General features: G+C 41.5%; 1 protein-coding gene across 1 annotated transcript in view; it reads right to left on the bottom strand.

Moving 5' to 3' along the window:
• LOC106087574 (uncharacterized) overlaps nt 1-24140 on the bottom strand; it is a 314940-nt gene that overhangs the window by 237626 nt on the left and 53174 nt on the right. The gene's annotated exons all lie outside the window — the stretch shown is intronic.

The following is a 24140-nucleotide window of genomic DNA, read 5'->3' as shown; positions in this document are numbered from 1 at the left end:
GCAAGGGCAAACTTCTCATATATCAATGTGAGAAGTTTGCCCCTAATCCTTAGTGTAATGTTCATGGGCAAAATTTGCATTTGCAGTCAACGACGTAAGCGGAATTTGTGGCTGAAATACTTGGAGCAATGTAACTTAGGCACCGGTTAAGGCAAGCTGTGGTCTACTTTTAAGTTACTCTCGCACCCCGGTAGACGGGATGACAGGACCTCAATCACCTATGGCGAAGTAACAGTGACTGATCCGAAGAGATGCGCCAGGTTGTTTAACCGTCAATTTATTGTGCATCCCGAAAGGGACAGGGCAAGGATGGGAGCCATTCGCCGTATCCGTGGTCTCCAAGCCAATGGACAGCCATCACAATTTACCGCGGACGAAGTTACGAATGTCATCCGTGGAGCCAAATTCAAACACCCTAAGGTTCTCTAAAAGGACCTTAGCCACTTTTGGCGAAGTAACTGTGACTGATCCGAGGAGATGCGCCAGGTTGTTTAACCGTCAATTTATTGTGCATCCCGAAAGTGACAGGGCAAGGGTGAGAGCAATTCGCCGTATCCTTGGTCTCCAAGCCGATGGACAGCCATCACAATTTACCGCGGGCGATGTTACGAATGTCATCCGTGGCGCCAAATCATCCAAGGCGTTGGGCCCCCTACGGAATCTCTACATTGATGTTGAAGAATCTGGATTTACCTGGAGTTGAGTCGCTTACTACAATCCTCAGCCTGTCTTTGAACAGTCTTGTAGTTCCCGATGACTGGAAGGTGGGCAGAATGATCCCGCTACTGAAGCCTGGAGAGGACCCGAGTTTTGGGGGAGTCGTACACACCGATCTCCCTTCTCTCACCATTAGCAAAGACGCTTGGGTCATTACTGCTCCCGAGCCTCGTAGGAGAATTTCCATTCGACGAGCATCAACAAGGATTTCGAAGACTTTGGAGAAAAGTTTTACATGGCATAGTACCTCACAAATGTTGTCAACATAAGGAGGGGAAAATCACCGCTAAATTTTTTTTCTGATGGTCTCGACAGGATTCGAACCCAGGCGTTCAACGTCATTGGCGGATATGCTAACCTCTGCGCTACGGTTGCATGCCATCATCGCACAAATTTGCCGTGGCTTCAATCAGCCCCGGCTATGTGATAAGACGGTCCTCGTGGCACTGGACCTATCGAAGGCATACGACATTGAGGGCATTGCCAACACCTCCCTCCAGCTAGGCCGGAAACGCTGGGTCGCGAATTATCAGTGTGGTAGCCAGTCATTTGTCGAGTTTAGGGATAAGAAGTCGAAGCACTGTAGAGTGAAACAGGGAGTTCCCCAAGGCGGGGTTAAATCTCCGGCTCAGTTCAACCTCTACCTATCCTCCATTCCACCCTCTTCAGATGACATAGAGATCGTATCATATGCGGACGATTGTACGATCATGGCATCCACCTCCACCCATTGTTGACATCTGCGATAGTTTGAACGTCTACCTCAACGAACTTGCCTCATATTTCGCTGCAAGAAATCTGCAGATATCTGTCACCAAATCTTCAGCCACATTGTTCAGCCACAAATACGCGTCAGGTGAATACTGAGGTGGCTGTGATGGTCGATGGAGAAATGATTCCGACCATCAAGTGTCTCAAAATACTTGGCGTCACATTTCACAGCTCTTGCACATTCTCCCCACGTGCCACAGCAATTTGCAATAAAGTCAAAAGTAGGAAAAAGGTCCTCAAGTCCCTTTCCGGCAGCACTTGGAGTGCAGACACAGAAACCTTGTTGACCTCCTACAAAGCAATTGGCCAGTCTGTGGTTAATTATGCAGCGCCAGTGTGGTCTCGTCAACTTTGTGACACGCAGTGGAATAATATACAGATCTGTCAGAATGCCACCCTCCGAACTGCGACAGGCTGTCTCCTCAATTCTCATGTGGACCACCTCCATCAGGAGACAAAGATCCTACCAGTGGCAGGACTTGAGGTGCAGACAAAGAAACCTTGTTGATCTCGTAAAACGCAATTGGCCGATCTGTGGTAAGTCATGCAGCGCCAGTGCGATCTCGTCAGCTCTGAGACATGCAGTGGAACAGTATTCAGATCTGTCAGAATGCCGCCCTCCGAACTGCGACGGGCTGTCTCCTCAATTCTCATGTGGACCACCTCCATCAGGAGACAAAGATCCTATCAGTGGCAGCACTTGGGATGCAGACAAAGAAACCTTGGTGACCAGTGTGGTCTCGGTAGCTCTGTGACACGCAGTGGAACAATATTCAGTTCTGTCAGAATGCCGCCCTCCGAACTGCGATGGGCTGTCTCCTCAATTCTCATGTGGACCACCTCCATCAGGAGACAAAGATCCTATCAGTGGCAGCACTTGGCATGTAGACAAAGAAACCTTGTTGACCTCGTACAAAGCAATTTGCCGGTCTGTGGTAAGTTATGCAGCGCCAGTGTGATCTCGTCAGCTTTGTGACACACAGTGGAATAACATTCAGATCTGTCAGAATGCCACCCTCCGAACTGCGACAGGCTGTCTCCTCAATTCTCATGTGGACCTCCTCCATCAGGAGACAAAGGTCCCTAGCAATGCGAAGACATAACTACATGCTGTCTAAGCATTACCTTTAGGGCTGTTACCGCAGATACCATCCAATTCATCATCTTGTGGAGAGATATCTACCGCCCAAGAAGCCTTAAGGTAGATCTACATGGTCTAGAGCGTGAGGTTCAGCTCTACAAGAGAGAACCTCTAGATCAAGCGGCATATCAAGCAGGTCTAGCTAGACAACGTTTATGCACGGTAGCAGATGCGGTAAATGGCTACCGGGTGAATGTAGTCCTTGGAGAACGACCGCATCCCATTGCTCCTGAAGAAATTGACCTTTCTTGGCAAACCAGAGTAGTTCAGACGCCTCAACTCCTAGAGAGCAAGGATTGATGCCGACGTGGAAGATGTCCCGATTGTAACCAGGGACCGTACGATATACGTCACCTGTTTAGCTGCCCAGCCAGACCCACCCGCCTCAGACCCAGATCCCTGTGGATGCACCCCATCTTGGTAGCAGAGTACCTGGGTCTTGACACACAACAGAATCAAGCAGATGAAAGATAGAACATAACAAACTGCTACAACAACAACAATCTACATAATTAGTGACAATTTAGCCACATTTTTAATGGAGACCTTTCCTACATTAGCCCCGGCAGCCATTATGTGAGCCTACAAAAATCACTCAAACCACCCAATGTCTGTCAGCAGTGGTATAAAAATGTATGGGTATTTAGTGATGTGGTGTATGTGTGTGTGTGTGTGCGAGAGTATTTCAGCGCCACTACTGATATAATTTTATCTTTGATCACAATGTCATTTTAATGTGATTATAAATTTGCCATATTTCTCCCATGTTCCTTAACTTAAATTCATTTGGTCAAAGGAAACCAATGAACAACACCCACTCCACTTCGCCCCCCCACAGACCATATTAATGACTGCAATAGAATATGGTTGTGTTTGGGCGCTCATTCGAAAGTAGAGAGAGAGAGAGAGGGAGAGAAAGAGAGTGAAGGGAATGCGACAACTAATGAAGCCTTTACCACAATGTGATAGTGTCGGTCATTAATTGTGGCAATTAAAAGCTCACTTCGATGGTCGTACAATTTGATAGTCAGCTTGCCGCAACAGGATAGCCCGCCGACAAAAGGCAGCACTATATATTCACATAAACACAGCGGCACACACACACACACATACCAATGAACTTAAAGGCATATCGCTTATGCCCAGGGACAATGCCAATACACACATAACCACACTCTCATACTTTTGCTCATAAGAAGAAGAATATTCATAGCGACACACCGAATACAACTAAATTTCTACGCGCCTAAAACTATGCTAAACAATAGTAGTCAGCACGAAACCACACCTAGAGGCACAGTGGGCTTTGAAGCACAAAGTGCGAAAAGAAAACTCATGGAGACTTCACCGGAAAATTCTGCAACAGTGGGAAATATGCAAACTACTGAACTAATAAAACTCATGAATGAGACAATGTCGAAGTTACTTGATTCGAAACTAGAAAATCTCCCAACAAAATCTGATTTGGTGGAGGTCAGGAATACAATCGAAGGCGTTCAGAACGAAGTTCAAAGATTAACAGCGGAGAACGATGAGTTGAGGTCAGAGGTCAAATTTTTGAAAGAAAGCAAAGAAGCAGACAATCGCAGAATGGAAAGACTAGAAGAAGAATTGGGTCGGAAAAAACTTATTATCAGGGGATTGCCTAGCCAAAATGCATTATACAATGCAGCTGAAAAACTTTTCAAAGCAAAAATGAATATAGGCACGAATTTAGAAATTGAATATATTCGAAAATTACAACAAAATGAAAATACAATGTCAATTATGGTAGAGATGAAATCAACAAAAATGGTAACAGAGGTGTTAAAACACACAAAAACCCTTGCAGGATCCTCAATTTTCATAGAACGTGATCTGACTGGAAGCCGCTTGGAAAAGAAAAAGATTATGCTGCAACTAAAAAAGGACCTCCTGGTAGTTAACAGAGATAAGAGAGTCGGGGTGCGTGCAGACAGAATAATAATTGATGGCAAAACGATGTTTTGGAATGAAAAAAAGGAACTGATATGTGACGGAAAACAGGCGAAAGATGTGCTACTATCTATTTACGGCAATGTTATACAGGACATTGGCATGATAGAATATGATAGAATCTTATCTAAAATAAATTCAAAAAACTATTAAAGGATATAGAGCTTAAGTCTAATGAAGAAAAGAAAAAATTTAAGAAAAAGACCAAAAACGTCCCTAATAATAATTTTGTTCTAAATATACTAGCATATAATATTCATGGGTTAGGTAACAAATATCTTCACCACGAGTTTTACGCATTCTTAGAAAATTTTGATATATTTATCCTCCTAGAAACACATATTGAAGAAAAAAATCAGTGTAATTATGAGAATAAATTTAAAAATTTTGAAACACATTGGAAAACTGCAACACGAGTTAATAATCGAGGAAGAGCTATTGGAGGTCAAGTCTGCGGGGTCAGGAAGGATCTAATAAAAAATGGACTAACGCATAAACTAATTAAAAGAAATAATATTGATTTAATATACTGCGAAACAAAGTCAATGAAATTTGAAATCATACCTGTGTACCTGAGAAGCTTAAACTGGGCACATGATTTTGAAAACTTAAAGAACGCTGTAGAGGCTAATGATGTTCAAAAAATTGTCATCGGGGATCACAACGCGCGTATTGGCGAAGATCAAATAATTGGAGAGCAACTTTTAGAAGGACTAACAACCATCGATGTCGCAAGGATATCAAATGATAAAGTAATAAATGCCAACGGGAGAAATTATTTAGAATTTGCCAACAACAACGGCCTAGCCATACTGAATGGCAGAACTTTAGGTGATGAGGACGGGAATATCACGTTTGCAAATAAAAATGGCAGCTCGGTGATCGACTTCTGCGCAATGTCATATGATATGTTAGATACGGTACAAAGTTTTAAGGTAAACAATCAGATATGGTCCGACCACTTTCCATTATGTTTAGCACTGGAAATAAAAGACAAGGGCAGTAATGAATCGGAAAAACGGAATTTACTTCCCAAGTTAGTATGGAAGAACAGCCAAAAAGAAACTTATCGAGAAAAACTAAATTATAACTTAGATCTCATGGACCCTAACGCTTCTTTATATGACTATATAAAGCTGATCAGGCAATCGGATCAAAGCAAAACTGGACCAAAGAAACTCAAATTTAAAAATAAATGGTTTGATAAAGATTGCAGGAAACTTCGGACCAAAACAATGAGAAGCCTCAGAGCATTTAGAAAAACTCATCAAATTAAACTACATATCCGACAGCAAGTCATGGTGGGCTTTAGCGAAAGAAATAAGGCAAAAGGAGAACCAAATCAATTGCAATATAAATGCGGAGCAACTGAAAGATTACTTCGACTCGCTCTTAAATCAAGATGTTTGCTTACCAGTCATTTATTATGCAGCAAATGAAATAAAAGATGAAAAAATGGACAGTGACTTCACACTGATGGAATTAAAGCAACAGCTTAACAAAGTCAAGGAAAATAAAGCGCCAGGTGAAGATCGGGTACCGTATGAATATTTTAAACACGCTACAGACGAATTTTTAATGGCATTGGTTAACGTGTTCACCAAAATTTTAAATGGAATGAACGATTTCAATATGTTTCGCTCTGGAGTTATTTATCCAATTCACAAAAAAGGAGACGTCAGTCTACCAAGCAATTATAGAGGCATTACGTTTATGAATTGCGTCGGTAAACTCATGATTGGCATGCTGAACTCCAGGGTAACAGAATGGGTAAACCAGCGGCATATTTTAAATGAATACCAAGCCGGATTTAGGAAAGGTTACTCCACAGTCGACAACGTATTTAACTTGGTGTCTATTGTAAATATAAAACTAGCTGAATACAAGAAAGTCTACGCATTCTTTGTCGATTTCAAGGCGGCGTTTGATAGAGTACCAAGAAAACATTTGATATATAAATTATATACCTTAGGTCTCCCGTCCAAAATTATACGTTTTATAGAGAAAGTGTATGAAAACACGAAATCAGCTGTATGGACAGGAGAAGCACTTTCAGACCATTTTGAAACCAGGACTGGTGTCAAACAAGGATGTTTGCTGTCACCCATCTTGTTCGCCTTGTATCTAAATGATATGCACGAGTGCTTAGGGGGTGGCCTCAACATCGATGAAATAAATATCCGTCTGCTAATGTACGCAGATGATATTGTAATCATTGCAGATGACCCTCAGGTTCTACAGGGTATGATAAATAACCTAGCTTCATATTGCAATATGTGGGGTATGGAAGTAAACCAGTCGAAGTCAGAAGTGATGGTATTCCGCAACGGAGGAAGGTTAGCTGCAAGTGAGAGATGGTTTTACAACGCAGAAGAGCTGAGAATTACAAACGAGTATAAATATTTGGGCATCACCCTCACGCCAAAAGTATCTTTTACAAAACATCTTAAGAATAAAAACGAAGCCGCTAAGACATGTATAAACGCAACGTGGAAGAATTTCATTGGAAAACCTAATATAACTCTAAGTGGAAAATGGAAAATGTTTCTCTCCGTGTGTCGATCTATACAAAGCTATGGTTCACAGATTTGGGGAAACGCATATTTTGATGACGTCGATCAACTGTACAGATATTTTATTAAACGTGTTTTAAAACTTCCAGAAAACACACCAAATTATATAATAGCTTTGGAAACTGGATATGAACCTGGATACATATACACATACACACAACACTTAAAGTATGTAGCTAAAGTTTATTTTGAACCTGATCGGGAAAGACTAACCCATAAGTTAGCAGTTAAAATTATGGAGAAGAATATAAGCTGGTATAAACACCTAATCGATCATCTAGAGTTACACAATATAGAACACAACAACATGAAGTTGAGCAAGTATTTGTGGTGCAAGGCAAGCAAACAATTGATTAATGTTTTACAAATTAAAAGCCACCAAGAATACATAAACAAATCGCAGGAAAGTCAGAGACGAATATATAAATTTCTTAATTATACGTTGGGTTTCACATACTGCAATGAGCAATTTAATCAAATGCAAATTGGATATATTATGAGAGCGAGAGCCGACGTGATGGGTTTAAACGGCAGCCGATACGGAACCAATGAACAATTGTGTGCCATATGTAATTTAGGAGAAGTAGAAACAGCAGCACATTTCATAGGACGTTGTCCAATTTTCAGCGCCATCAGAATGAAATTTTTTTATAAGCACAGATTATCAGATGGAGAAGTAATCCACTTTTTAAATGGTGGTGAAGATATTTGTTGGTTTCCATTATATAATTACTTGCGAGAGGCACTATCCTATAGAAAAGAACTAATAAACGAATACAACTATTAAACAATGTAAAAACTCATTAATCCGGTAGACGATTTCACTAAAATCATGCCGTATTGTACTTTATAACTTCAAAAAAAAAAAATTACAAATGTGATTACTGTAACATTAAGTTATAAATTGTAACGATTTTGAAAAAATAAAGTAAATTGAAAAAAAAATTGAATACTTTTGCTCATTCATTCGGACAGTAAAATACCAAGAACAATAAAAGGCAACACGCAGTTTGATTATCGTAAAACAAACAACAAACAACGAAATATGGACAAAGAATGGAACGGTGCTCACAGTGTTCGGCAACCACAGGGGGATTTTGGGGGACTTTTGTGTAAATTGGTCTCTAGAGGTTATAGGCAAGGCAGACCCACAAATACAAATTTCTTTGTTAATTTGTGAATTGCAGAAAATTTATTGGAAAACTGATTGGCTGTAGAGGGAATTTTTGCTGTAAATGCCAATGGGGAAATTGATGTTAAACAGCAAAAACTTTTAAAGGAAAACGAAAAAGAAATAACAAAAATTTTGACTGATTCGAGTTGTGGGCCACAAGGGTCCAAAAATGCTCTCAATGTTTTTGCTCTCCTTGCAGTCGACCTTAAGGTCCTCTAAGACGACCTAAAGACAAAAAGACGGCCTAAAGGCAAAAGTCCTTGAGGACCTTGTAGTTGACCTTAAAGTGCTTTAAGACGATCTTAAGGTGCTCAAAGGATGTTTAGTTCTTCTTAAAGGACCTTAATGTCATCTCAAAGGACCTAATGGTCCTTCGAGACGACCGCAAGGTCCTTCGAGACGACCGCAAGGTCCTTTGAGACGACTTTAAGGTCCTTCTAGACGATCTTAAGGTCTTTCGAGACGACCTTAAGGTCCTTCGAGACGAGTTTAAGGTCCTTCGAGACGATCTTAAGGACATTCGAGACGACCTATAGGTCCTTCGAGACGACCTTTAGGTCCTCCGAGACGGCTTTAAGGTCTTTCGAGAGGACCTTAAGGTGCTTCGAGACGACCTTTAGTACCTCCGAGACGATCTTAAGGTCCTTCGAGACGACCTTAAGGTCCTTCGAGACGATCTTAAGGTCCTTTAAGACGAACATATGATCTTTTACGACGACATTTAGTTCCTTTAAGATGAACTTAAGACCCTTTAAGACTACCTTAAGGTCCTTTAAGATGACCTTAAGGTCCTTTAAGACGATCTAAAAGTCTTTTAAGGCGACGTTAAGGACTTTTAAGATGACCTTCAAAGTCCTTGAGGACCTTGCAGTCGACCTTAAAGTTCTTTAAGACGATCTTAAGGTCCATTGAGACGACCTTAGGGTCCTTCGAGACGACCTTAAGGTCCTTCGAGATGACCTTAAGGTCCTTCGAGACGACCTTAAGGTCCTTCGAGACGAACTTATGGTCCTTCGACACCACCTTCGAGACGACCTCAAGGTCCTTTGAGACGACATTAAGGTCCTTTAAGAAGAACTAACCATCCTTTACCAAGACTTTAGGGTCATTTAAGACGATCTTAAAGTCCTTTGTGACGACTTTAAGGACCTTCGAGACGACCTAAGGACCTTCGAGACGACCTTAGCGTCCTTCGAGACGACCTTAAGGTCCTTCGACACGACCTTGAAGTCCTTCGAGACGACCTTAAGGTCCTTTGAGACGACCTTAATGTCCTTCGAGACGACCCTAAGGTCCTTCGGGACGACCTTAAGGTCCTTAGAGATGTCCTTAAGGTCCTCTGAGATGACCGTAAGGTCCTTTGAAACGACCTTAAGTTCTTTCGAGACCACCTTAAGGTCCTTCGAGACGACTTTAAGGTCCTTAAAGACGAACTAAAGGTCTTTATAGGCGACATTAGGGTCTTCAAAGGCGACGTTGGAGTCTTTTAAGCCGACGTTAAGATCTTTTAAGGCAAATTTACAGTCCTTTTGACGACCTTCAGGTTCTTCAAGACGACCCCAAGGTCTTCTAAGATGACCTAAAGGTGCTCTAAAACGAACTTTTGGTCCCCTAAGACGACCTTTAGATCCTCTAAGACGACCTTTATGTCCTCTAAGACGACCTTTATGTCCTCTAAGACAACCTTTATGTCCTCTAAGACGACCTTTATGTTCTGTAAGACGACCTTTATGTCCTCTAAGACAACCTTTATATCCTCTAAGACGATCTTTATGTCCTCTAAGACGACCTATAGGTTTTCTAAGACAACCTTTATGTCCTCTTAGAAGGCCTCCAGGTCCTCTTAGGCGACCTTTAGTTCCTCTACGACGAACTTAAGATCTTCCAACACTCTTGGTCCTCTTAGGCGACCTTTGGATCTCATAAGATGATCTTAAGTTCCTTCAAGACGACCTTTAGTTCCTCTAAGACGGCCTTTAGTTCTCTAAGACGACCTTTAGGATTCCAAATACGAACTTTAGGCCCCCAATGACGAACTATTGGTCCCATAATACGACTTTTAGGTCCTCTTATGGAAGCCACCGTCGCACAGAGGTTAGCATGTCCGCCTATGACGCCGAACGCCTGGGTTTAAATCCAGGCGTGAACATCTACAAAATTTTCAGCGGTGGTTATCCCCTTACTAATGTTGGCTACATTTGTAAGGCATCCTGCCATCTTAAGACTTCTCTATCAATTGGTTTCGCTATGCGGCACTCCGTTCAGACTCGGCATAGAATTGGAGGCCCCTTATCATTGCGCTTATACTTTAATCGGACTGCATTCATTGATATGAGAGAAAAAAAACTTTTGGAAAACTTTTTATTTAGAAGTAAGACAACCTTAAGGTCCTCTTAGACGACCTTTAGGTCCTCTAAGACGACCTTTAGATCCTCTAAGACGACCTTTAGGTCCTCTAAGACGACCTTTGGATCCTCTAAGACGATCTTTAGGTCCTCTAAGACGACCTTTAGTTCCTCTAGGTCTTCCAAGTAGAACTTTAGATCCTGTAAGAAGACCTTTAGGTTCTCTTAGACGAACTTAAGGTCTTCTAAGATGACCTTTGGATATTCTAAGACGACCTTAAGGTCCCCAATTACTACCGTTAGGTCACTTTAGATAACCCTTAGGTCCGCCAAGATGATATTTAGGTACTCTACGACGACCTTTAGTTCCTCTAAGACTTTAGTTTCTCTAAAACGACGTTTAGGACCTCAAAGACGACCTTTCGGTCCTCGAAGACGACCTTTAGGTCCTCGAAGACGACCTTTAGGTCCTCGAAGACGACCTTTAGGTCCTCGAAGACGACCTTTAGGTCCTCGAAGACGACCTTTAGGTCCTTCGATACGACCTTGTGGTCCTTCGAGACGACCTTGAGGTCCTTCGAGATGACCTTAAGGTCCTTCGAGACGATCTTAAGGTCCTTCGAGACGACCTTTAGGTTCTCCGAGACGACTTTAAGGTCCTTCGAGACGACTTTAAGGTCCTTCGAGACGACCTTTAGGTCCTTAGAGACGACCGTAAGGTCCTTCGAGACGACTTTAAGGTCCTTTTAGACGATCTTAAGGTCCTTCAAGACGACCTTTAGGTCCTTCAAGACGACCTTTAGGTCCTTCGAAACGACCTTAAAGTCCTTCGAGACGACTTTAATGTCCTTCGAGACGATCTTAAGATCCTTCGAGACGACCTTTAGGTCCTTCGAGACGACCTTAAGGTCCTTCGAGACGACTTTAAGGTCCTTCGAGACGATCTTAAGATCCTTCGAGACGACCTTAAAGTCCATCGAGACGACTTTAATGTCCTTCGAGACGATCTTAAGATCCTTCGAGACGACCTTAAGGTCTTTCGAGACGACCTTAAGGTCCTTCGAGACGACCTTAAGGTCCTTCGAGACGACCTTAAGGTCCTTCGAGACGACCTTAAGGTCCTTCGAGACGATCTTAAGGTCCTTCGAGACGACCTTTAGGTCCTCGGAGACGACTTTAAGGTCTTTCGAGAGGACCTTAAGGTGCTTCGAGACGAACTTACGGTCCTTCGAGACGACCTTCGAGGCGACTTTAAGGTCCTTCGAGACGACCTTAATGTCCTTCGAGACGACCCTAAGGTCCTTCGGGACGACCTTAAGGTCCTTAGAGACCACCTTAAGGTCCTTTGAGATGACCTTAAGGTCCTTCGAGACAACTTTAAGGTCCTTCGAGACGACCATAAGGTCCTTCGAGACGAACTAAAGGTCTCTTAAGGCGACGTTAGGGTCTTTTGAGGTGACGTTAAGGTCTTTTAAGGCAAATTTACAGTCCTTTTGACTACCTTCAGGTCCTTCAAGACGACCCCAAGGTCTTCTAAGTTGATCTAAAGGTGCTCTAAAACGACCTTTTGGTCCCCTAAGACGACCTTTAGGTCCTCTAAGACGAACTTGAATTCCTCTAAGACGACCTTTAGGTCCTCCAAGTAGATTTTTCGATCCTCTAAGAAGACCTTTAGGTTCTCCCAGACGAACTTTCGGTCTTGTAAAATGACCTTTGGATATTCTAAGACGACTTTTAGGTCCCATACTACTACCGTTAGGTCACTTTAGACAACCTTTAGGTCTTCCAAGATGACTTTTAAGTACTCTAAGACGACCTTTAGTTCCTCTTAGACCACCTTTAGTTCCTCTAAGTCGACCTTTAGTTCCTCTAAATCGACGTTTAGGACCTCAAAGACAAACTTTAGTACCCCTAAGACGACCTCTAGGCCCTCAAAGACGACCTTTAGGTCCGTTAATTCGACTTTTAGGTCCTCGAAGACGACCTTTAGGTCCCCTACTACTACCGTTAGGTCACTTTAGATAACCTTTAGGTCCTCCAAGATGACCTTTAGGTCCTCGAAGACAACCTTTAGGTCCTCGAAGACTACTTTTAGGTCCTCTAACTCCACCTTTATGTCATCTAAAACGACCATTAAGTTCTCTAAGACGAACTTTAGGTCCTCGAAGACGCCTTTTAAGTCCTCTAAGCCGGCTTTTAGCTCTTCTTAGTCGCTTTTTAGGTCCTCTTAGTCGACTTTTGGGTCCACTTAGTCGACTTTTAGGTCCTCTAAGACGACTTTTAGGTCCTTCTAGATAAACTTTAGGTCCTCCTAGGCGAACTTTAAGTCCTCTAAGACCACCTTTAGGTCTTTTAAGACCTCCTTAAGGTCCTCTAAGTTTACTTTTAGGTGCTTTTAAACTACATTTAGGTCCTCTAAGACTTCCATTAGGTCCTCTAAGATGTCCTTAACACTTGGTAGGGTAGTTTTACCAAGCATGCCTCACCAATGTAGCCAGCAAAAGTAAGGGGAAAACCACCGCTAAAAATTTTTCTGATGCACACATAGAAGGACATGCTATCCTCTGCGCCAAGGTGGCCTAAATGACTTTAGTACCCCTATAGACGACCTAAACCACCCTTTAGACGGCCTTAAGGTCTCTAAAGACCACCTTCAGGGCTCTATACATTATCTTAGTGTCCTATTGATGACCTTATGGCCCCCATATGAACAGGGGCAAGTTTGATACCCTTGATCTCCACACAGACTTGTGGCTATGAGCTCCAATCGGTGTGGTGTTCTTCTTTATCACGGTAACCTTGGTTGAGAGCTTCCAGGTGTCCACCGGCTACTGATAGTGGAATGCTCCATATGGTGTAGTTGCAACTGCATTCGCGAAGGCAGGGCATCATCGGCTCTTGCTTTAATATAGAGTGCCTATAATGTTCGATATGACAAGGCGAGTTATTGGCGCCTTCAAATAACCAATGACCATCATATTCCCCCTGCGATCGCTCGTATGGACCGAAACGAGCTTGCTCACATACAAGAACTTAACGAGGATCGCTACCTAAACATGCAAATGTAGCTACAACAACAACCTTAAGATCCCTATAGACGACCTTTAGGTCCATATAGATGAACTTAAGGACCCTATAATAAACCTTAGGATATGATCTTAAGGTCCTATTGACGACCTATTTGCGCCTTAAGATGGCTTTATGGTCCACTTTTACGGGGTGCGCCAGAGAAATTTACTTGTTTGGAATAACTCCTGAGCTGTTATTTTTGGTGGGGAGGGGTTCATGAGGGGCGCATCTGTAGGGAGAAGTCCTCAAGTTTGTTCCTCTCTCTAGTCAATTGTCATCATGTTCTGGTCTAGGGAACAGCGGACCTTCCCCGTCCAGAGCTTCTTTTCTAACAGTCGCTCACTTGTTGGTGCGCAACGTGCATTCCGCATTGACGAGGCTCACTCCCACATTTCCGGCTGCGTCAACAAGCTAATCAAGCGTTATTGGAGTAGTGTAAATCCGGATGAACTTTACCGGAAGCCACTTCACCGGCTCACTCTTCCATTTCCGGCTGCGTCAACAAGCATATCAAGCGTTATTGGAGTAGTGTAAATCCGGATGAACTTTATCGGAAGCTACTTCATTGTGGACAAGTTACTGTCCTGTGTTCGAAGTCGGTGATGGTAATAATTGGTCATTATTTTTTGAAGGAAACGAACGCTCAGTTACCATGAATGCAGTTCGTTGGAGGAACATGATCGAGGAATGTTTTCTTCAAGGCTCAGAGAAATGAGTGATTTTAGGAAGATTGAGTCACAGCATACACAGCACGAGACTCAATGAATTTGTTGCCAAAGCATTTCCCTGACCTCCTCATCTCTCTCGAAGGCGGTCTCCAATGGCCGGTACACTCTCCAGATTTGAGTGACTCCGATTTCTTTATAAGGGGTTATTTGAAATCCCTGGTTAATATCAACCACCCCATAGACCATAGCACACGATTTGACTACTTGAACACCTAGAGGCGCAATTTCGGCTCTGACTTCCAGCAACCATGCCAAGTATGGTTCATTTAGGTCTACGCACTGATATGCCTTTCATATAAACCAATCGCCCGGTTTGACTTCTTGAGCGTCCAGAGTGTGCAACTACTATCCAATTTGGTTGAAATTTTGAAAGTAGTATTTTGTGTGACTTATTACAGCCATGACAAGCAAGTTCCATATCGGTCCATAGCTTGATAGGGCTCCTTTAAACTTTAAAAAGTCATTCAAAGAACCAATCCCATGCGATTCATGGTGGAAGGTACTTAAGATTCGGCCCGGACGAACTTAAAGCGCGTTTTCTCATTAGGTCCTCTTTAAGCGTACTGGGGACGAGCTGGACAATCCATTGAACGATCTCTAATCCCTGATATAGAAGATATGAAAGAAGTTTCCTTGGCTCACTTAAGGGTCCGATGGACCAACATAAGGCTTTTAGATGATAATGACCTGAAAACCAAATCGGAAACCTGTCTCCCATCTCAAGGAAACCTTTGTCACATTTGTCCGGCAAGTATAATAATTTAGACATTTTATGCAGCAACTGCTTTCCAACATACCTTTTCAACACTTAAGCAAGCAAAAAACCTCCAGCCAAGAATGTTCCTTAAAAGCCAGGAAGAGGAAAAAAGAGATCAACTTTCCACAAACCAAAATAGTTGTGAAAAGTTGTAAAGTTTTCCAAGCACACATGCATATTGGCAATACCCAATTGCACACCTAGCCTTGGGGTGTGACAAAACAAAAATACAACTTAAAAAAAAAGACAGAAGAAAAAGTTTCTACACAAATTCCCATATACTCTGGGCGATACACAATGTAAGGATTCCAAGGATGAGGTAGGCACAGAGGAAGAAGAAATATTTAAAATACCTCAGATAATATTCGACATAGTTTAGTTAACTTTGTTGAAAGGAAGAGAACAAGCATTGAGTCATAAAGTATGATGTAGAAATGTGAACAGCATTCTATGGCCTAAGGAGAACATGGGCAACACAAATTGAAATGGAACAATTAAGGAAGAATTGTATAATGGTTTCTGGGAGTAATTCTGAACAGACAATGGGGATAGAATGAATAAAGATTAAGCACATAATTATGGTGAACAATGGCTATTTCCTCAAAATCAAAATTTGCAATTTGTAGTAAAATAAAAAATGCCAGTGAATATTCCCTTAAGGAACAAAGGGGAAACTCTTGATCTGAGTGCAACCCGATTCCTTTCTTACTTTAATTGGCTATGACAGAACACTTGTTCCACAAGCCGAAGGTAGAACAGCATTCCAAGCGCCTCGATTTTTTGCGCTCATCTTATAATCTCTGGCACCAAGTTTTGAGGTGTCTTCCACCACCTGATCTAAGCATTGGGCTTTTGGTCGCCCTGACCTAGCCAACCCAATTCCATTCTTGACTTAATATTAAGAAACTTGCTCAACTGATATAACTTCCATAGCAATTTATCTTCCGATGTATCATTGAACACCAATAATAGGTATAAGCTTTTCAAGCAAATTTAAATTTTTGTTAAACATTTTATTTAATCGCTGTCGCTGGCATTATAAATTATTTATATGGTCTCAGGAGAGCTACTTAACTATGCTACAAATACGATTAACGAATTGCCCCGAAAGACGCGGTGTGGTGTTTCATAAAATAAAGGTCAGTTATTCTCTTTTATATGTGCTTAGACTGCTCGGTGAACACTCAACAACAATGGCTTTGGCTCTCAGCAAAAACAAATCGTGCACAAAAAAAAACCAACAACAGCGACAAGCATCATTACAGACTAATTTAAATTGCAAATTAACAATTGTTTCAGTCTAAAACTAATCGATACCAAATACACAGGGTGGAGCAAAATATGTGACACAATTTAAAAAAAAAATTTTTGAAAAATTAAGATTTCGATAAAATTAATTAATTTTAAAAAATTTTCTATAGAAATAATATTTAAACCATTGTCAATATTGCCAAAAACCAAAAATCGACCTGACGTCTTGCAAGAGGGCCTTTGGGTCTTCTTAAAGGACCTCAAAGTCTTCTTAAAGGTTCTAAAGGTCGTCTTGAAGGACCTTAAAGTCTTCTTAAATTACATTAAAGTCTCCTTAAAAGCCTCCAAGGTCTACTAAACAGATCTAACGGTTCTCTTAAAAGACCTTAAAGTCTTCTTAATGGAACTTAAGGTGTCTTTAATGGACCTAAAAGTCGCGTTTACGTCACCTAAGGTCTCTAACGACGAACTTAAGATCCCTAAAGACGACCTTAAGATCCCTGAAGACGACCTCAAGATCCCTACAGACGACCTTAAGATTCCATAGGTTAACGTTGAGGTTCCTTAACACAACCTGAAGGTCCCTAAAGACGACCCTAAGCAATAAAGACGACCTTAAGGTCCATCAAGACGACCACTAAAGACGAACTTAAGAACCCTAAAGACGACCTCAAGGTCTCTAAAGACAACTTAAAGGTGCCTAAAAACGATCTTAAGACGACACTAAAGACGACTTTAAGATCCGTAAAGACGACCTTAAGGTCCCTAAAGCCGACCTTAAGGTCCCTAAAGCCGACCTTAAGGTTCCTAAAGACGACCTAAAGGTGCCTAAAGACGATCTTAAGGTCTCTAAAGACGACACTAATAAACGTCTTTTAGGTCCGTAAAGACGACCTGAAGGTCCCTAAAGACGAACTAAGTGTCCCTAAAGACGACTTTAAGGTCCCTTAATATGACCTAAAAATGCCTTAAGACGACTAAAAGTTGCCAAAAAACGACCTTAAGGTCTCTAAAGACGACGTTAATGTCCCTAAAGACGACCTTGAGGTCCCTAAAGAAGACCTTAAGGTACCTAAAGACGACCTTAAGGTCCCTAAAGACGACCTTAAGGTCCCTAAAGACGACCTTAAGGTCCCTAAAGACGACCTTAAGGTCTCTAAAGACGACCTTAAGGTCCCTAAAGATGACCTTAAGGTTCTTAAAGACGATCTTTAGGTCCCTAATGACGACCTTAAGGTCCCTAAAGACGACCTTAAGGTCCATAAAGACGAACTTAAGGCCCTTAAAGACGACCTTAAGGTCCCTAAAGACGACCTTAAGGTCCCTAAAGCCGACCTTAAGGTCCCTAAAGCCGACCTTAAGGTCCTTAAAGCCGACCTAAGTATCCCTAAAGAGGACTTTAAGGTCCCTCAATATGACCTTAAGGTCCCTAAAGACAACCTTATGGTCCCTAAAGACAACCGTAAGGTCTCTAAAGTCGACCTTAAGGTCCCTAAAGAAGAACTTAAGGCCCTTAAAGACGACCTTAAGGTCCCTAAAAATGACCTTAAGGTCTCTCAAGACAAACTTAAGGTCCCTAAACAAGACCTTTAGGTCCCTAAAGACGACCTTAATGTCCCTAAAGACGACCTTAGGGTCCCTAAAGATGACCTTAAGGTTCCTAAAGACGATCTTTAGATCCCTAAAGACGACCTTAAGGTCCCTAGAGACGAACTTAAGATCCCTTAAGACTACCTTAAGGTCCCTAAAGACTACCTTGAGGTCCTTAAAGACGACCTTAAGGTCCCTAAAGACGACCTTAAGGTCCCTAAAAACGACCTTAAGGTCCCTTAACACGATTTTAGGGTCCCTAAAGAAGACCTAAGGGTCCCTAAAGACGACCTAAGAGTCGCTAAAGACGACCTAAGGGTCCCTAAAAACGACCTTAAGGTCCCTAAAGACGACCTTAAGGTTCCTAAAGACGATCTTAAGGTTCCTAAAGACGAACTTAAGGTTACTAAAAACGACCGTAAGGTTCTGAAAGACGACCCTAAGGTCCATAAAAACTACCTAATGGTCTATAAAGACGACATTGGGTTCCCTAAACACGATTTTAAGGTCCCTAAATACGACCTTAAGGTCCCTAAACACGACCTTAGAGTCCCTAAAGACGACCTTAAGGTCCCTAAAGACGATCTTAAGGTTCCTAAAGACTATCTTAAGGTCCCTAAAGACGACCTTCATGTCCTTAAAAACTACCTTCATGTCCTTAAAGACGACCTTAAGGTCCCTAAAGACGACCTTAAGGTCCCTAAAGACGACCTTAAGGTCCCTAAAGACGACCTTAAGGTCCCTAGACACGAACTTAAGGTCCCTAAAGACGACCTTCGTGTCCTTAAAGACGTCCTGAAGGTCCCTAAAGACGACCTTAAGGTCCCTAGACACGAACTTAAGGTCCTTAAAGACGACCTTAAGGTCCTTAAAGACGACCTTAAGGTCCCTAAAGACGACCTTAAGGTCCCTAAAGACGACCTTAAGGTCCCTAAAGATGACCTTAAGTTCCCTAAAGACGACCTTAAGGTCCCTAAAGACGACCTAAAGGTTCCTAAAGACGACACTAATGAACGTCTTTTAGGTCCGTAAAGACGACCTAAGTGCCCCAAAGACGACTTTAAGGCCCCTCAATATGACCTAGAGATGCCTTAAGACGACTAAAAGTTGCCAAAAAAACGACCTTAAGGTCTCTAAAGACGACGTAAAGGTCCCTAAAGACGACCTTGAGGTCCATAAAGACGGCCTTAAGGTTACTAAAGACGAACTTAGGGTTTCTAAAGACGACCTTAAGATCACTAAACACGACCTTAGGGTCCATAAAGACGAACTTAAGGCCCTTAAAGACGACCTTAAGGTCCCTAAGGACAACCTTAAGATCACTAAACACGACCTTAAGGTCCATAAAGACGAACTTAAGGCCCTTAAAGATGACCTTAAGGTTCTTAAAACGATCTTTAGGTCCCTAAAGACGACCTTAAGGTCCCTAAAGCCGACCTAAAGGTCCCTAAACAATCTTAAGGTCCCTAGAGACGATCTTAAAGTCCTTAAAGATGACCTTAAGGTGATAAAATCGTCGTCTTAAAACATGGCCCAAGAATCATAAAAGACGTTCTTAACGTCCTATAAGACTACCTCGAGATCCTATGAGACGGACTTAAGGTTCTAATAGACTACCTTATATTCATATTAGATGACTTTAAGGTCCTGTGATATGACGTAAAAACCTTAAAGTCTACTGCGAGGTCCTATAAGATGGTCTTAAGGTCCCTGAGGATGACCGTAGAAATAAAATAAATTTTGAATACATCTTCTCTTCTTCTCTTATATATAAAATTCAATTTGTGTTTTTTTGTCAGTTTGTTAGGTTGTTCCGTATAGACTCAAAAACGAATGAACCGATTACCTTGAAATTTTCACAGATTGTGTAGGTTGGTCTGGAGGGAAACATAGGCTGTATAATTATTTCCCCAAAAGTACTACCCAAAAACAAAAGTGGACCGATCGGGACAATATGCGATTCAAATGAAAGGTATTCAAGATTGGAGTACGAATTTCATTATAAAAGTTGGGTCCAAGTACCTGGGGGGCCACCCCAGCCCCAAAACCCCTTAAAATAGATTTATTTGACGATCATGACTATATGGGACTCAAATGAAAGGTATTCGGCAGTAGATTACGAATATGGTCAGGAATTAGGAATAGGCTTTATAATTTATTGATAACAGAAGGGGGCGGACCCTCCACTGTTACCCTAAAAACACCACCCAAAATCTGAAGTGGACCGATAAGGACAATATGGGTATCAAATGAAAAGCATGCGGGAGTAGATAACGAATCTGACATACAAATTCATGTCGAAGTATAGGGGGTCACCCCAGCCCCACAAAAACGCCAAAAATGGTCACATTAGCCAATCACGGATATATGGGACTCGAACTGTTTGTTCCGTATAGACTGGAAAACGGCAGAAGCGATTATCTCGAAATTTTCGCATATTGTGCAGGTTGGTCTGGTAGGAAACACAGGCTAAATAATATTTCGGAATTGCAAGGGGGACGGACCCTCCCCCTTATGCCAAAAACTCAACCCAAAAACAAAAGTGGACCGATTGGGACAATATAGGTATCAAATGAAAGGTATTGGAGAGTAGAATACGAATATGGTATTAAAATTTGAGTCTAAGTACCCATCGGGCCGCCCCAACCCCAAAACCCCCCTAAAACCGACATATTGGACGTTCATTTCCATATGGGGCTCAAATGAAAGGTATTCGGGAGTAGATTTCGAATCAGGCATACAAAATCATATCGAAGTATAAGGGGTAACGCCACTCCTCAAAAACGCCATTAGACGCATTATGACTGTATGATACTGGGCTGAACCGATTTTCTTAAAATTTTCATAGATTGTGTACGTTTGTCTGGAAGGAAATATAGGTCATATAATTTTTAGATATCGGGTGGAGGCGGACTCTCTCCCTTACACCAAAAACGCCACCCATATCCGTAAGTGGTCCGATGGGCACACCAAAAACGCCACCCATATCCATAAGTGGTCCAATAAGCACAATAAGGATATTAAATGAAAAGTATTGGAGACCAGAAAGCGAATATAGAACTTCAATTTGGGTCCAAGTACCCAGCGGGCCTCCCAGCCCCATTAACTCCACTAAACAGATATATTCGAAGTTCATGGGACTCAAATGAACAGCACTAATCAGTAGATAATATGGCATAAAACATAAGGTCCAAGTAAATGGCAGGTCGCCCACCGCCACATACCCCCAAATGGGCATATTAGCCTACCATGGCTATATGGGACTCAAATGAAAGGTATTTTGGGTAGATTACAAATATGACATTAAAATTTTAGTTCAAGTCTAGTTGGTGCTTTTCCTCCTAAACATACGTTAAATGGGTTATTTGACCCATTATGACAATATGGGACTCAAATGAAAGATATTTGAGAGTAGAAAACGATTTTAAAATCCAATTTTGGAGCCAAGTGTTTTGGGCTGCGCCCCAAAGCATCCCCTAAACTGAACTTCATTTCCGCTGGGAATAAAGAACGAATTTGGTATCTATTTTCAGTACAAAGGGTCGGTGGCCGCCCCAGCCCCAAAACACTCTCCAAACGGTTCATATTTACCGGCCATGGCAACATGGGGCTCAAATTAAAGGGATTTGGAAAAGCAGCACGAATTTTATATCCATTTTTGAGTCGAAATGTCTGAGGTGCCATCACTCCCCTAAAAAGCACTTCTCACTACCCTAGTTTTTAAAAATACCAGGAACCGAGCAGGGGAAACCTTCTCACATATCATTGAGTGCTTTTCGATTCAAGTTTAAGCTCAATGATAAGAGATCGTTTTTTATAGCCGAGTCCGAACGGCGTCCCGCAGTGCGACACCTCTTTGGGGAAAATTTTTTTCAATGACCATGCATGGCATTGTACCTCGCAAATGTCGCCAACGTTAAGAGGTGATAAACACCACTTTGTCCGATGTTCTCGCCAGGATACGAACGCGTTCAGCATCATAGGCTACAATGACACGAATTCGATATCCGCATTCAGGGCGAAGTATCCAAACCCTAAAAAGATATTAGAGAGTTAAAGGAGGCGCATCGGAGCGGGCCCGGTTCGGCTAGTTTTCTATAAAATAATAATTTTGAAAAAATTTTTTATGGAAATAAATTTTGACAAAATTTTTGTAAAGAAATTAAATTCGACTACTGTCTGGCTGCAGATCGTAGGGTTCACTGTTTTTTATACCCTCCACCATAAAATGGGGGTATACGAATTTCGTCACTCTGTTTGTAACTACTCGAAATATTCGTCTGAGACCCCATAAAGTATATATATTCTTGATCGTCGCGACATTTTATGTCGATCTAGCCATGTCCGTCCGTCTGTCTGTCGAAAGCACGCTAACTTCCGAAGGAGTAAAGCTAGCCGCTTGAAATTTTGCACAAAGACTTCTTATAAGTGTAGGTCGGTTGGTATTGTAAATGAGCTATATCGGTCCATGTTTTGATATAGCTGCCATATAAACCGGTCTTGGGTCTTGATTTCTTGAGCCTCTAGAGTGCGCAATTCTTATCCGATTGGAATGAAATTTTGCACGACTTGTTTTGTTACGACATCCAACAACTTTGCCAAGTATGGTTCAAATCGGTTCATAACCTGATGTAGATGCCATATAAACCGATCTTGGGTCTTGACTTCTAGAGCCTCTAGAGTGCGCAATTCTTATCCGATTGGAATGAAATTTTGCACGACATGTTTTGTTATGATATCCAATAAATGTTCCAAGTATGGTTCAAATCGGTCCATAACCTGATGTAGCTGCCATATAAACCGATCTTGGGTCTTGACTTCTCGAGCCTCTATAGTGCGCAATTCTTATCCGATTGGAATGAAATTTTGCACGACGTGTTTTGTTATGATATCCAATAAATGTGCCAAGTATGGTTCAAATCGGTTCATAACCTGATATAGCTGCCATATAAACCGATCTTGGGTCTTGACTTCTTGAGCCTCTAGAGTGCGCAATTCTTATCCGATTGGAATGAAATTTTGCATGACGTGTTTTGTTATGATATCCAACAACTGTGCCAAGTATGGTTCAAATCGGTCCATAACCTGATATAGCTGCCATATAAACCGATCTTGGGTCTTGACTTCTTGAGCTTCTAGAGGGCGCAATTCTTATCCGATTGGAATGAAATTTAGCATGACGTGTTTTGTTATGATATCCAACAACTGTGCCAAGTATGGTTCAAATCGGTCCATAACGTGATATAGCTGACATATAAACCGATCTGGGATCTTGACTTCTTGAGCCTCTAGGTGTTTTTACAAATAGAAAAATAAAAATCCTATTTTTAAAGTTAGGCGGAAAAATGTATTTACTTTGTAATTGAATTGACGGGTTTCCTAAATCGCCATTTCGTTTGGCAACACACCAAAGTCGTCGGTAGGATTAGTCAACAAGGTACATGGCAAATATTTTCTCTATCTTAAATATTCCAAAAGTTTAATAGAAAAAATAAAATTTTGACAAAATTTTCAACAAATTATTTTCTTTAAAAATTTTTATTTTTTTCAAAAGAATTTTGATTTTTTTATAACTTTTGTTTATGTTCTGTTTTCTGTTCTTGTTTAAACTAGAATTCTATTCACTACAAACCTGTTCTCCACAAACAAACAAAAATGTCGTTGACTCCAGCGAATATGAACGATTTCCCTTCTTCCCCACAGTCAACGGTTGTTATGTTTCACAGCGGTAAGCTTGTAAAACAAAGCTTTTTATATGCTGCCACCATCCAGCATTCAGCTGCACTCTCCACCATTCTCATGGTGGGCTCTAAAACACAAAGGAAGGTTGTTTTGTCCCTCCACCAGCCATTGCTGTCAACTATCAATGAAAGTCAATGAAACAGTAAAAAGCTGTTGGACAAGAATTTCCATGCAATGCTCACTGGTAGGTTGTACAGCATATAGCCAGAGAAATTGAGCTTTAAATAACAAGCAATAAAAAAAAAAATGCACTTGAATGTTGTTTCATTGCAACTGAATTTATAAACAAAATCTTATTGTATGCAACA

The sequence above is a fragment of the Stomoxys calcitrans genome, chromosome 3 (assembly GCF_963082655.1).
Source record: "Stomoxys calcitrans chromosome 3, idStoCalc2.1, whole genome shotgun sequence".
NCBI lineage: Eukaryota > Metazoa > Arthropoda > Insecta > Diptera > Muscidae > Stomoxys > Stomoxys calcitrans.
The sequence above is the reverse complement of the archived record's forward strand: the minus strand, read 5'-3'. Positions and strand labels throughout refer to the sequence as shown.